Here is a 14,824-nt window from a genome sequence, read left to right as displayed (position 1 = left end):
CGGATCCCTGGGTTTCACTGGACTTCCAGCCTAGCCAGTGGGCAGTTAGGGACCAAGCGAGAGACTTCTCAAACCAAGGTAGAAGCACACTGAGGGTTACACCTGAGGTTGCGTGTACACTTATATGTGGGGTGGGGCTGGAGGCATGCTCACGGGCACACACACACACACACACACACACACACACACACACACACACACACGGTGTTTCCTGGGGAGAGGTAAGAATCCAGAGCTCAGAGCAACCAGCTGGCTTGGGCTTCCAGAGACATGTGTTCTGTTCTTCTTCCTCTCCCTCCCAATTTCAAAGCCTCTCCGCCTGTATAGCAGGGAGCAGCCTTCAGAATAAAGCCTCAAAGAGCCAGCATTTCAGCAGTGTGACCCTGAGGAATCGGAATGGTCCCTTGGCTAATTTATATGCTATACATTTGGGGTTTAAGTAGAGCATAATTGTAATCCATATGCCTGTTAAGGTAATTACACTTATAAACCTAATATAATCCATAGATCAGTGGGTTTGGAGCTAATGAAGGCAACCGTAATTAACATTTACAAAACCCTTACAATTACGGGCTATCCTCTAAGCTGGCCTTCCAAGCTGATAATGAGCGCCACTCAGCATTCTTTATTCTGCACATTGGGGCCTTCTGGGTCCCCCTATGGGGAGGGGTCAGCACCTGCTGTTACCACCCCTGGGGCTCCGAAGCAGGTCCCCACCAGGGTAGTGGTAACTGTAGGAAGCAGGATCCTGTGCCTTATTTCCTGGCCAGTTAGATTCCCATAACAAAGGGCATTTGGGGGAAACAAATGTACAAGTCCCTCAAACCCAAAGCAGAGTTCTCGTCTGGGGAATGTGGAGCCTCCCCAGGCTCAAGAGCTTCCAGGATGACCTATGCGCTCCCCTCACTGCCCCCTGTACATGGCTTCTGCCGAGTGGAGGCTGGTAAGAAGGGGCCTCCAGAAAACCCAGACAGCACAACAGTTAGGCAAAGTACCACCGTACCTAAGAGCCATGCAGAAGTCCTCTGTCAGCCCCCATCCCATCTGGGAGAGCAGAAAAGCCCTGGCAACCTAGGCCCCTGCATTGAAAGGATCACAGCAGCTGTCCTGTTTAGGATCCGACTTTTCCTTGATTGGGGAGGGGTAGGAATTCCCACTGCCCTCGAAACACGTCTTCTGGGCCCAAGGTACTCTCCTGGCAGCGTTCCTGTGTGAGCAATTCTAGTGTGGAAGAAGGATACTTCAGGCCTGTGTACAGAAGGATTTGGGGAGGGGTTATTATTGGATTGGGCCACCTGGGTGCTGGTGGTTTGGTGACCTCTTTTAGACTCTACATAATGGGGATATGAAGATAAAAAACAGTGGGCATAAATCGCCTAGTGTAGAGCCTTGTGCACAATAAGCACCCAAGTATTGTACCCACTGCTCTTGCCATCTACGTTGACCAGGAGGGCAGGGCCAAGCGGGGGGGGGGGGGGGGGGCAGGGCCAGGTAGGCAGGTCCTGGTGCCGGTGTCAGTGCCAGTGCCTGTGTGTTGCTGGTGTCTCTGTGTCTGGAGTCCCTTGGTGGGCCCTCTCCTCTCATCATTTCTACACTCTTTCATTTCTAGGCATCGGGTTATTATTTCAGCACTTTGCAACTCTGTGAGACATTTCCAGCTAGAAGCAGGTTCCTGTGATGGAGGGTTAGGACAGGGTGCGCAGGAGAGCATGAGTGTATGTGAGGGGTGCCCCCACACCGAAGAAGATGGCAAACCCGCATGACGGCTGTGCATGACAGTGCATGACAGATACCATGCTCCGATGCCTGACAACGGTAATGCAGCTGGCCTTGCAGGTGTGAGAAAACAAGCCCAGAGAGGCTGAGTTATCGTTCAGAGTTTGTTCAGAAAGTGTGACCGGGCCAGGATTTGAACGTAGACTTTTTTTTTTTTTTTTTTTTTTTTTTTTTTGGTTTTTCGAGACAGGGTTTCTCTGTGTAGCTTTGCGCCTTTCCTGGGACTCACTTGGTAGCCCAGGCTGGCCTCGAACTCACAGAGATCCGCCTGGCTCTGCCTCCCAAATGCTGGGATTAAAGGCGTGCGCCACCACCGCCTGGTGAACCTAGACTTTTTTGCCTCACTAACACCCTTGCTTCTCCAGGGAGCCCCACTCTGTTCTCCTCCTAAGTCAGCCATGTGAGGGTGGGCATGGCAGGGGATGAGACGCAGGGCAAGGCTGCAGGGCCCAGACAAGGCGGGAGGAGGTGGCTAGCCCAGGGGAAGGACCACAGTCTGGAAACCCTGCCCCGGGACCCTTTGGTGGTCTGTGGGCCTTCCTAGCACAGCTGTTCCACAGAGAGCCTGCCCAGGAAGGGAGGGCACCACAGAGAAGCCGCCTCACCAAGCCCTGATGTGCTCCCTGCCCAGAACCCTGCTGAGGTCTGTGCATCAGAGAATGTGTGCGGCTCCCATCTCCATCTTATCTCTGCCACCTGGGAATGCTGGGATTCCCAACAGAGGTGAGTGTGGCAGGGGCTCCCTTTTCCTGCACAGGGCCGCACAAGGGCTAGCCTCATTGGGTTTCTGCACTGCCTGGCATCCAGGACCCCAGTACCATCTGTGGACATATTTGATCCCCTTTAATACTTTCCTTAAGGCTAGAGAATCTTTCTGTCACGACCATCAGCCTCATTTAAAAAGTAAAACTATAGGGCCGGGCAGTGGTGGCGCACGCCTTTAATTCCAACACTTGGGAGACAGAGGCAGGTGAATCGCTTTGAGTTTGAGGCCAGCCTGGTCTACAAAGTGAGTTCCAGGACAGACACCAAAAGCAACATAGAGAAACCCTGTCTTGAAACAAACAAACAAAAAACCCAACTGTAAAAATGAGCAGTTTCTCTTTTATTTAAAGGTTTTTAAAAGGTGTGTGTACATGTGAATTTATGTGCACCATGTGCAGAAGTCTGTGGAGGCAGGACTAGGGTGTCAGATCCCCTGAAACCTGCGTTTAAAGCCGTTGTGAGCCCTTCTGTGAGTGATGAGAACGGAACCTGGGTCCTCTGCAAAAACAATAAAAGTGTTCCTACCACTCCCGTTTGCAGTTTTTCTTACAGGTAATAAAGCTGCAGGCACCGCAGAGCTCTGGAGTTCTGGGCCCAGCTCTGCCCTGAGCTGTTTCCATGTGTAGGTTCTCTGGCTCCGTACACTAAGTCCTGGATGTGGGCACATCACTTGTTTAGGGCTAAGTAAAATCCTTGACTGTATTTGTACCCCCATGACATATGGGAACCAGGATGAACAATGGCTGGCTTGCCCCTAGTGGCAGCCACTCATTTTGTCCCTGCAGTCACCCAGAGGCCACTACTCTGGGGTAGAAAGGGCAATATTTTAAAGTCAGGCAGGCTGGCTCCCAAGCCTGTACTTAGATTTGCTGTTGAGAATTTTAGGAAAACTCAAAGAAAAAGGTATCGACCAGCCCCCCAACTCATGGGGTTTCTGATGGCATCTGCTGCCTACCCCAAACCTGCATGTGCTAGGGCACATGGAGAGCTCTGTGCTCTGTTCGAAAATGAAGTCAGAGCGTGTGCTCTTTGTCTAGAAACAGTCTTACCAGTGATGGGTGAAGGACATCCCTCTACATCACTAAGCCTGTCACCATGGTGCCTTCTCCCGCATGGCCACATTAGTGGTTACATCCAGCTCCTTTGCAAGGACACACTATAGCCAGCCTTTTATGATTATGATTATTATCAGACGATACAGTTGTTTGTGACTCTTTGGTTTGCTTGTTTGGTCTCATTCTGTAGCTCAGGCTGCCCTGGAACCCATTTTGTAGTCCAGAATGATCTTGAACTCGTGGCAATTCTTCTGCCTCAGCCTCCCAAGCACTGAGATGATGGGCATTGAGCCACCATGCCTGACACTAACCCCTATTGTAGACAGGGCCACCATGGGCATTCTTGTTCACGTGGCCTTGCACTTAATTGTGATTTCTGCATTAGGATAAATTCTTACAGAGGAAATTGTTGGGTCAGGGGGTGTGCAGAATTCTAAGATTTGAATTTCTGCAGAATTTGCCCTCCAGTTGCTTACCCTATCTGTACGATGGGCATCTTACTTCTTAATATCTGTGACAACTAATACTGCCGAGGCACAGTGTTGTCGTTTTAAAAGCAGGCCTTCGTTGATAGGGGAAATGGAGTCATCTTTGATGGCTGATGAGACCTTTTCCCTCTATAAATTGCATATTCATTTCCTTTCTCAGCCTTTATTGTGTTTTTTAGATGACGGCTTCCTCTTAATGAGAAATCTGCATTTCATCAGAGATGGAACGCAGAATCTGTAGCTTATTTATTCCCTGGAGAGGATGCCTCTTTTTTGTTCTCTAAACCAATCAGATCCTAGGACTGCAGACACCGGCAAATTAGTTTCAGGCATGTGAGAGTGGTGGTCGGTGCACATAAGGCTCCTGGCCAACTACATTTCAGTCATTATGCAAAATGGTGAGACTGTGTCTCAGCACAGACTGAGGCTCAGTTCCCCACTTAGCCACTTTCTGTCAGGAGACTAGACACCTCAGCAAGTGCATGGTAGAGTGCGTCCAGTGTGGTCACCAAGTCCTACTTACTTGACTGGGGAAAGCCACACCGTCTCCTAGGAAGGCATAGGCTTCATATGTCCAGTTCAGAAGCAGAACTTTCTGGAAGGCTTGTAGGAAATGACTGGGTAGAAGCCATAGAGGCGGAACCAGTAGGCAAGTGACATTTGCCGTGTTGCCACACCCCACAGCCTGCCCAGCGTCTCACAGAATGGGCCTAATGCCCATTTTTATCACTGAACAAGCCTTTAGTGTTTTCATTTGCCCTCCTAGGCCCTGATGCTGAGCATGGGGGTAGCAGAGGCTTTGCCAGAGAAAGATGGATTAGCCAGAGTAGGAACTTCATGGTGACAGCCAGCCAGCCTCCTCTGCTGACCACCTCCCCACCCGGCACCCTTTGGGATGACGTTTGGTGAGAATGTCAAGTCACTCAGTTCTTTCTCGACCTTTTTGCTTGGACTTGTAGGCCCTTAACACAGGAAACAAAAGAAATTACAAATAAAATCTTGGCCGGCTTCCTGGGCCTGGACAGCCCAGTGGCCAGGCCTGGCCCTTCCTCCTATCTGACCCTTGCTGTGCTCGCCACAGACGACTCTGAGCACAGATGTCTAACTAGCTTCCCCTCTGAAAGGCAGTCAGCCATGGTTTCAGAGAGCAAGGTGTCCACACCTTGGGCTGAAAGAGAAGAGGGGGACTTGAAAAACAAGAGAGCCATGGAGAGTACTTCAGCAGGGCGGCTTCCGTCCAACAGGCTGGAGCCATCTGAAGTGGAGTCTGGACTCTGGAATGCTCACAGATCTCCATGAACTCTAGAAGTTGCCCTTTGGCCCTTGGGCAATACTGACCTAGTGCTGAAGGAGGCTGGGTGGGATCCAGGTGCACCTGCTGGGTTGTATGCTAGTTGACTCCAGCTGCATCGCGTCCTCTACTCCCTTAGCTGTGGGTCCCAGGCTTCCAGCCAGGGGCCTGACCAGCTTCCCTAGGACTCACACCCTCCCAGCCAGGTCATAACCCAAGCTGTGTTGATTTCAAGGCCACCCACCAAGGCAGCAGTGGGGTGGGGGTGTCTAGTGGAAGGGCACCAGGCTCGAACTATTTCACAGAGGGTCATGAATGGGTCCTGGAGGATGTTCTCGGCAACCTGGAGTGGGCCATGGGCCTGGGAGACTGGTTCTTAGAGGGCTGGCACTCACTTTCCCCTGCATTGTCCACTAGGGCATCTGCTTGGGATGTGTACTGCCAGCTCTGGATTTTTGTAGACCGTGGGTTGGTTCTATGTGTCAGCCTAGCACATGAATTTGAGAAGCTGCCAGACCCTTAGACCAGCACCAAGCCCATCTTCATATGCCTGCATCCAGTCATGGTGAGCCTATGTATACAACTTGGTGGAAACCCTTTGGGCCGAGCACCAGGTCAGCCTAGTTAAGGTTGATAACAAGAAACTAGGGGCATGGGCCCCTGTGAAGCAGATCACAGGGAGAAATCTTGTAAAGTGGTTGGTTGTAGTTGTGTAGTGAAGGACAGTGGCAGAGACTCTCAGGCTAAGATGCCATCAGAGAGAACTTCAAATGCAAGAAAGGAATAAATAAATAAGAGGTGACTCAAAAAACCAACCACGTAAACAGACAAACCGCCCGAAGAACTCTAGTGGTGATGGAAGTATTTCCACTGGAGTGAGGTTGGCATGTCGGCTCTGGGAGTGCTGTGTAGTTTTGCGAGACTCTGCCATTAGGGGAAACTGAGTCACTTCGATTTCTTACAACTCCATGTGGATCTACACATATCTGGAGAAGTTTACTGACTGTATCAAGGAGGAAAGGAGCCCTCACATGTAACAACCCAGGGAAATGGCTTCAATAACCTGAGGGTAGATGCCAATGACAGACGGGAAACATGCTACACAGGGAGGGAGCCCCAGAGTAGCAGAGGGAGAGGCTTAGGGTCACCCATCTGTCTGTTTGGACATGGACATCAGCATCCTTCCCACAGACATTTGTAGAGTGAACACTGGATGCAAGCCCTGCTTCCCCAGGGGGAGGTGGGTAAGTATGGAGTGATTCTGGGTTGGGAGGTATGCATGCCCAGGACTGTGAAATCATGGAGAGTTTTCTTCCTGTCCCTAATTCCAGTGTTTGCTATAGTTACATTATTGTTTATTAAGGAAAAGGTTAGATACTGAGAAAGGAAGCCACCTGGCCATTCTCAGAGAGTTGGTCGGGCGTCCGAGGGCCTGGAAAGCCATTTGGCAGCTGCTCTGGGCTGGAGGGCCTGACCTGCCAGGCTGTGGGAGAACTCGTGACTGCTGCTCTGCTGGGCTCTGCCCTGACTTCCCCTGACGCGCCCCGTTCCAGCCTGTCCTCCCATCAGGGACTAGACCAGAGAGCACTTGAGTGAGGCTGTGGCTGCGGCTGGCCGTCCTGGGACAGCGCTGGCCCTGCAGTGTGGTCTGTGCCCTACTCCACGACTCTGTAGTGCTCTGCACTCCGTCAACAAGGGAGGCCCACCTGAGACTCTGTAGGGAGGGACTTCCTCCAAGCAGCCCTCACGTTCCACAGCCTGTGGCAGGCTGGCGAACGTGTAGGTGGGGAATTTCCATCTTCGAGACACCTTCTGGTCACACGGGAGGGTTGGTTTGTCTGCCTGCTTGTTCTTTATCTGCCTGCAGAAGCGAGCGCCATCCCCCGCTTGTCGTCTTTCAGTGGGAGTCTATAAAGAATGAAGACCACAGGGGCTGGAGAGATGGCTCAGCGGTTAAGAGCTCTGGCTACTCTTCCAGAGGACCCGGGCTCGATTCCCAACACGCACACATGGCAACTCACAGCTGTTTATAACTTTAATTCCAGGGAATCTGACACCTTCACACCAATGCACATAAAAAAAAAAGCATTGTTTTTTTTTGTTTTGTTTTGTTTTTGTTTTTTAAGCCAATAAAGGCATTACAAAATAAAAATGAAGGCCGTGGGGTCAGTGAGATGGCTTGGACAGTAAAGGTGCTTGCTGCCAAGCCTGACACCCTAGGCTATATCCCCGGTCACTACACGGTAGAAGGAGAGAACCCATTTTCAAAAGTTGCCCTCTGACCTCCACACACACACCCTGGGCATGGGTGCTGTGGCATATGCACCACCCAATAAATAAAAAAATAACCTTGTAGGTATTTTATTTATTTTTTTAAATTAAAATATAATTACATTGTTTTCTCCCTCCTCTTTTCTTCCTCCAACCTCTCGTATGTAAACCCCCCCCACTCTTAAATTCATGACCTCTTTTTCTTTAAAAATATGTTTTCAGAAAGAATTCAGGCACCTTGGGACTCTGTGCAAGCCGCAATCGCCCCAAACGCAACCATCAGTGTGTCCCTGCTGCGGAGTTTATTAAGGGTTCTAGTTTAGCTCGGGGCACTAGTCTAAAATCGGTATCCAGACATCCAGAACGTCACTCTGACCTTGTGTCCTTTGGGGACTTAGGATCCAGTGTTACCATGTTTGGTGGTGGGTGCCGTAATCCCAGTCCTGAGGAAGCTGAGGCAGTGGGCTGCCTAGCAACGCCAACAGTGCCAGGGATGAAAGAAGGGGTGGGGGTGGGGGTTACGACTTGTCAGGCACACCCAGGTTGGAGCATCCCTCTCATTGCCTCAGTATGCCCAGACCTTGCCCGAGGTCAGGAGGGTGGCAGACAGCCTTGACCATGGCTGCTAACTCCCGGCTCCAGCCGACATGATCTGGTTCCAAGAGCGAAGGAGAGAACCTCTCCGCCTTCAGGAGCCAAGAAAACCAAGGCAACAAAGCCGAGGGCGACCCCGGCTGTCCTCGGAGGGCCTGGGTTACTGGACTGGAGAGGCCCACGCTGTCCCTGGGTGGCCTGGAGCTCCAGCCTTGGCAGCTGCGAGGTGTTTGTTGTGGGCGGTTACCATGCCACCCTCTGGTATCTCCGCAAGAGGCCCAGGGACAGGTGTGGCTGAGCACAGAGATTCCCAGTCTGGCCTGGCCTCCCAGACGCACCTTCTCCTCTTACCCTAAGGGAACAGATCCTCAAGACCTCTGCGATACTAAGTACTCTCTAGTTCTTGGCACCTTCTCCACATGAACAGCCTGCTTAGGATGGCCATGTCCCCGAAGGAACTTACCCTCAGCAGGGGTTACTCTTGCCTCCCTGGGACACAAGCCACTTTCTTGTCGTCGTCCCCCCCCCCCCCCCCCCCAGAGGCCACTAAGCTGAGAGACCAGGGAAGCATTCCTGCTTCTGTCTGCGTGGGTGACTGTGGGTAGGCCCGAGGGTGTTGGGAGTGGCCTGGTGGTACTGGATATACCTCTTCCCAGGTCTGCATAGTCATGGTTCATTCACAGCTTGGGAAACTTTTTTACTGTGAAAATTGGCTAGTGTGTCAAAACGGGCAGCACTTTACAGGAACAGTACAGGCCTGCTTAGTGGGGTCTTCTGTGCAGGGGTGGTTGGACCCCTGCAGAACTTGCTCGTATAAGGTGGGCAACTGAGTTCCTCACTTAGATGAAAGAGGCAGAGTCTGGTGAGCAGCTATCAAGAGGTCTGTTTAGGGGGCTAGAGAGAAGGCACAGTGGTTAAGATCACTGGCTGCTCTTCCAGAGGTCCTGAGTTCAATTCCCAGCAACCACATGGTGGCTCACAACCATCTGTAATGGCATCTGGTGCCCTCTTCTGGCCTGCAGACATACATGCAGACAGAACACTGTATACATAATAAATCTCTGTTTAGAATTTATCTCGGGGGGGGGGGGGGCTGGAGGGATGGCTCAGTGGTTAAGAGCACTAGGCTCTCTTCCAGAGGTCCTGAGTTCTGTTCCCAGCAACCATATGGTGACTCACAGCCATCTCTAGTGAGATATGATGCCCTCTTCTGGCACAAAGGTGTAAGGGCAGATAGAGCACTCACATACATAAAATAAATTTAAAAAAAGAATTTATCTCAACCATATTGCAATGGTTTTTTCCCACACTCGTGAGAAGCGGTGTATTTCCCAGGCCAGAGCCATATTTCTTCACTCTACAGGTCTAGAGAAGTACCCAGGTAGGCAGCCAGAGCCTGCATCCCCTCAGCACTCCTTCCGATGGTACTGGCCAGGGGATGGAACCCCTCAGCACTCCTTCCGATGGTACTGGCCAGGGGCTGGAACCCCTCAGCACTCCTTCCGATGGTACTGGCCAGGGGCTGGAACCCCCAGCCCCAGGCAGAGCTCTCTGTTGGCCTTGTGTCCCAGGCTCCTGCTGAGAGCAGTGCAGATCAGATCGAGGGCATTTCCCTAGGACTCTTAAAAACTCCAAGCTGGGACTTGCACCTTGACCTCTGGGTGTCAGATGGGCCCCTGTAGCTCATCTTCTCTCTACCCCAGCCTCTTGTCCCAGTCTCTGTATTGCCAATTGTATTTGTTTTGATTGTTCCGAAAGAAGACTTGAAGATCCCTGAGGTTCTTGGTTGTCCTATAGCCAGAGGCCTGGGCCTAGCCAAGATAAGGATTGCTAAATAAGAGGGACAGCTCAATCCAGGGAATGCTGAAGGGTCTCAGACTGGCCAAAGGACCCGGGCCATCCAATCCCAGCTCAGCCTTCAGCTGTCCCCTCCTGGCCTGGGTCTCCTACATTTATAGATGGGCATAAGGAAGAGAACAGGAAATACAGACCTCGTTCTTGGCCTAACACCCAGCATAGAACAATGCTTGTACATAATGAGTGTCAGCGAAAATGACCTTTCTGGTCTATTGTAGATCAGGAAGGTCCCCAGCTGACCACAAAACAACACCTGGGTTTGACAGCGGACAGAACTATTGACAAGGGACAGTTGACCTCTTACATTGCTGGCTGTCACTTACGATCACCTCTGCTAAACTGAATTGTTACTCTCCGCACACACACACCATCACGTGTCCACACAGGTGCCCATGAGCCCACATGGTGTACAAGCAGACATTTAGGCATGCACTTATGTAAGTCCACACATGCACACAATGCTCACATGCCCACACCCACGTACAAACAGCTGTTGGTTGTGACTGGCTCTGACGCACATGTTAAGTAGCTGCATTTCTTCTGTAAATTATCTTTACTGGAAAGCAAGTAGCGTGAGGGTACGGTCTGCCTTTTGCCTTCCTTCCAGATAGGATCTCACTCTGTAGCCCTGACTGGCTTCCAACTCTCTATTCTCCAACCTCAGTCTCCTCAGCGCTGTATGCAGATGTAAGCCACCACAACTGGCTCTGGTTGGTGTATCTTTTTTGTTTTTGTTTTTTGAGGCAGGGTTTCTCTCTGTAACAGTCCTGACTGTCCTAGAACTCACTATATAGACCAGGCTGGCCTCGAACTCACAGAGATCCACCTGCCTCTGCCTCCTGAGTGCTGGGACCAAAGGCATTTGTTACCATGCCCAGCTTGGTTGGTGTGTCTTGACAGAGTAAAACACAACCCTGTAACTGGCCCTAGATGAAAGAGCAGGACGTGGCCTGCTTTTTCAAGATCCCTGCTTCTCCTTGGGGTAACTACATCCCATACTTCCCCCACAAGGAGCACTGTGTTATTGGTACTTTGGGGTCTATTTGTTTGTTTCTGTTTTTGTTGTTTTTCTTTGCTTTTTGAGATAGGTTTCCTGTAGCCTAGGCTAGACTCAAACTTACATTGTATCGGTGGATGGCCTCAAAACCCGGATACTCCTGCCTCTCCCTGCTCAGTCCTGGGATGAGTTTGTGTAGTGCTGCGGGTGGTACTCAAGGTTCCATTCATGCTGGGGGGCTCTCTCTCTCTCATCTGAGCTGTATCCACAGAGGCCTAACTTCCTAGACTACAGTGAGTTCGTAGATTCTCCCCACTTGTGGTATGGAGACCAGGATCACTCACAGATATCACTGTGCAGTCCTCTATTCTTTCAGTATTATACTGATAGAGACTTATGGACCTGTTTGGAATGGTGTTCTGGAATGTTCTTCTGTAAGTTCTGTCATGCATTAACTGGCTCGCCTTTTTCCTTCATTTCCTGAGTGCTAGGATTGTCACTGGGACCAACTTGGGCAGCCATCTTTAAAGACTGGATAAGAATATCTGGGGAGAGGTGCTGGGGGGATGGTTTGGTCAGAAAAGTGTGTTCTGTGTAAGCATGAGAACCTGAGTGTGGATTCCCCAGTAAAAAAAAAATGACAAGAGCAGCAGCACAGACCTGTGATCCCAGCTCTGGGGAGGCAGAGGCAGGAGGATCCCTGGGACTTGCCAGCAAGTCTTGCCAATTGGTGAGCTCCAGGTTCAGTGAGAGACTCTGTCTCAAAAAAAAAAATCAGATGGAAGAACAATTTATTAAGCATCAACCTTTGGTGTACACATACACACTTGTATACACGCACACATGCACATGAGCAAGAATATATAAGGAAAATGACATCTATTCCACTTCCTCTCGTGAGCCAGCCCAAAACAACATGGCTAATGTGAACCTTTGGTATCCTGGACTAAATGGCCCCTCTGGAGGCATGTTCTTTCAGGGAGCTATTGGGAGAAAATGTTAACAGATCAGTGAGCACATAGCTCACAGAGTGGCCTTGTCATGTTCTTGTGGTATATTTGGGAACCCATTCCCTCCTAGGCAGCAGTCACTGGGTAGCCACGCTGTGTGAGCCTCCCACAACCAGCTCCTGAGTGCTGGGATTACAGATGTGCTCTGTCATGCCTGGCTATGCTCTTTATAACTTTCTATCATTATCGTTATTATTGTTGTCGTTGTTTGGTTTTTGTTTGTTTTTTGAGACAAGTTCTGACTCTGCAGCTCTGGCTGTCTTGGAACTCACTCTATAGACCAGGCTGGTCTCAACTCACAGAGATCCACCTGCCTCTGCATCCCAAGTGCTGGAGTTAAAAGCGTGTACCACTATACCCAGCAGTAACTTTGGATTTCTAGAAGGTTCCCTAAATAGACAATAATCCCATCACGCCTCTTCCTGATTGCCTGCTCACCTCTCACATGCCCTACTACATGTGTCCCACCCAGGGAGCTGACATCTTTGGCTTGGGCTTCACTGCAAACGTTCTTGTGTGCTTTGATCATTTGTCAGAACCGAGTTCCCTGAAGTGGGATTGCTGGGCCGCTGGAGGCAGATGTGCCGTTCAGTTCTTGACCCCTTTCCCTTATTGCTTCCAAGAAAGGGAGGGCCGTGTCGTTCCGCAGAGCGAGCAAGGATCACGCCATTCCCACCTTCACTGGCCTCTTGTCACCAGCCAAAGTAGTATGCAGGGATCCAGGTCACCGGGACAGCCCTTCTCCCCTTCTTTGGAGACAGGGTCTCATGTAGCCCAGGCTGGCCTTGAAATTCTGATCTTCCTGCCTCCACTTCCCGACTTCTGAAGTACTAGGAGCGTGTCACCACTCCTGGTTTATGCAGTGCTGGGGGTGGCACCCAGGGCTTTGAGCATGCTGGGCACGTACTCTATCAGCTGAGCTACACTCACAGCTCCCACAACCCCATTCTGTAGAACTGGACATCGAGACTGGCATTTCCCCAAGCCATTCCTGACCCAGGAGATTCTTCTCATCCTCAAACAGTGGCTTCCCCGGCCTGAGACTCCTACAGGTTCTGGTCTATATGCCATACCTGGGAGACACAGAGCCGTCCTCACAGCCTCCAGGTACACAGGCCCCATGAAGCTACCACACTGCCCTGCAGCTGTCACTGGTGGTCATGCCTGTCTCAGGCCCTGCACCCAGTACAGTGGCAACCACATTCAGGGGATCCGAGACCCAGTCCTGGTGCCCCTGTGGTGTGTGTCCCATCTTCCGCTCAATAGCGTGTGTCGTCTGTGTGCATTTGTGTGAAACCGGAAGGGCAAGCAGATGAGACCCGCCTGCCAAATATCTGATGCCACACAGAGCAGGAAGTCGTGTTTGACACATGGCTCTCAGCACGCAGCCTTGGCAGACGAGCAGGAGTATCGGGGGGGGGGGGGGGGTAGGCTTGCTGGGCACAGGAGCAGGAACATGCCAACAGCAGATCCCCAGACAAGCACAGGGTTCATCCACTGCCTGAGGTTGTGCCCCAGAGGGAGACCCTCAGCCCAGGCTGCTTGAATCCCACACTTCCTATCCAGCCTGACTTTATCTCCACCAAGTGTCCTGTCCTATTTACAGTTTGCTGGGTTTGGGGGCTGTGAACATCAGACCAAGTTCACAGAGACTCATAAACCACACAGGTATGCCAGGCTCTGAGAGGGGAGTGGTCCCATTGTACTGGGTATCTGGGATGGCCCTGGAGGAGGAAGTAGCTGAATGGGGCTAGGGAGGATGTATGGCACAGTAACTGGAGGGTAAGATCACATGGTGGCTCTGGGCAGGGCGTGGAGTTGGGGGAGGGGTACCATCTTGACCCAAGAGGGGCTTCGTATTCCACCTGCTGCCCTCCAGCACGTCATAGCAACCTTCAGCCTCCCCTCACCATCTGGCCTCTCATAGCTCGGGCTCCCAGCTGCTTGGCCCGGGCCCACTGTCCTCTGTCTGCTATGCTTCTGTGACTTCTGTCTCCAGCTAGCCCCTACCCTGAGTCCAGGAAGCTTTGACAATCCCCCTTACCCGCCGCAGAGTCCTCTGAGATTTAAACAGCAACGAAGTATGCGTGTAACCTTTCAAAACACCTGCCCCATGGCCAGGATCCAGCCATTACAAGTGGAGGGAAACAGGAAGTTTGCAGTGAAGGATGCTAGCAGATACACTTGGGCCTTGTGAGATGGCAGGCAGCGTCCCACACTTGAGAGGAGTTGGGGGAGGGGCGTTATCTCCCATAATGCACAATTTTGGTCCAACACAACATGTCTAGAGCAGGTACCCAAACACTCAACAGTGGGTCTGGCCTTCAGTGTGAACGTGGGGAAACAGTTGGGATTAACATGCCCTTTATATTTGGGGGGTCACCACAACATGGGAAACTGTATTAAGGGGACGCAGCATCAGGAAGGTTGAGAACCACTGCTCTAGACAGTTCCCTCAGTCTGTTTGGATTTTCAAGACAGGGTTTCTCTGTGTAGCCCTGGCTGTCCTGGAACTCGCTTGGTAGACCAGGCTGACCTTGACCTCACAGAGCTCTGCCTGCCTTTGCCTCCCACGTGCTGGGATCAAAGGCATGGACCACCACTGCCCAGCCCCTCAGTCATTTGCTGTACCTCATACCGTAGCCCTCCCTCTTATGGGGGAGGGCAGCTCCTGTGGGTCCCAGGCCATACTACAGCCTCTGGCCAGGGCTCAGTTTAGC

General features: G+C 51.4%; 1 protein-coding gene across 3 annotated transcripts in view; it reads left to right on the top strand.

Annotated features, from left to right (window-relative positions):
* Window positions 1–14,824, top strand: part of Lhpp (phospholysine phosphohistidine inorganic pyrophosphate phosphatase) — a 99,184-nt gene that overhangs the window by 59,289 nt on the left and 25,071 nt on the right. The window lies entirely within an intron of this gene.

The sequence above is a fragment of the Peromyscus californicus genome, unplaced genomic scaffold, assembly GCF_007827085.1.
Source record: "Peromyscus californicus insignis strain IS unplaced genomic scaffold, ASM782708v3 Scaffold_4__1_contigs__length_199733344, whole genome shotgun sequence".
Taxonomy (NCBI): domain Eukaryota; kingdom Metazoa; phylum Chordata; class Mammalia; order Rodentia; family Cricetidae; genus Peromyscus; species Peromyscus californicus.
Note: the sequence above shows the minus strand (reverse complement) of the source record. Positions and strands in the feature narration are given on the sequence as shown.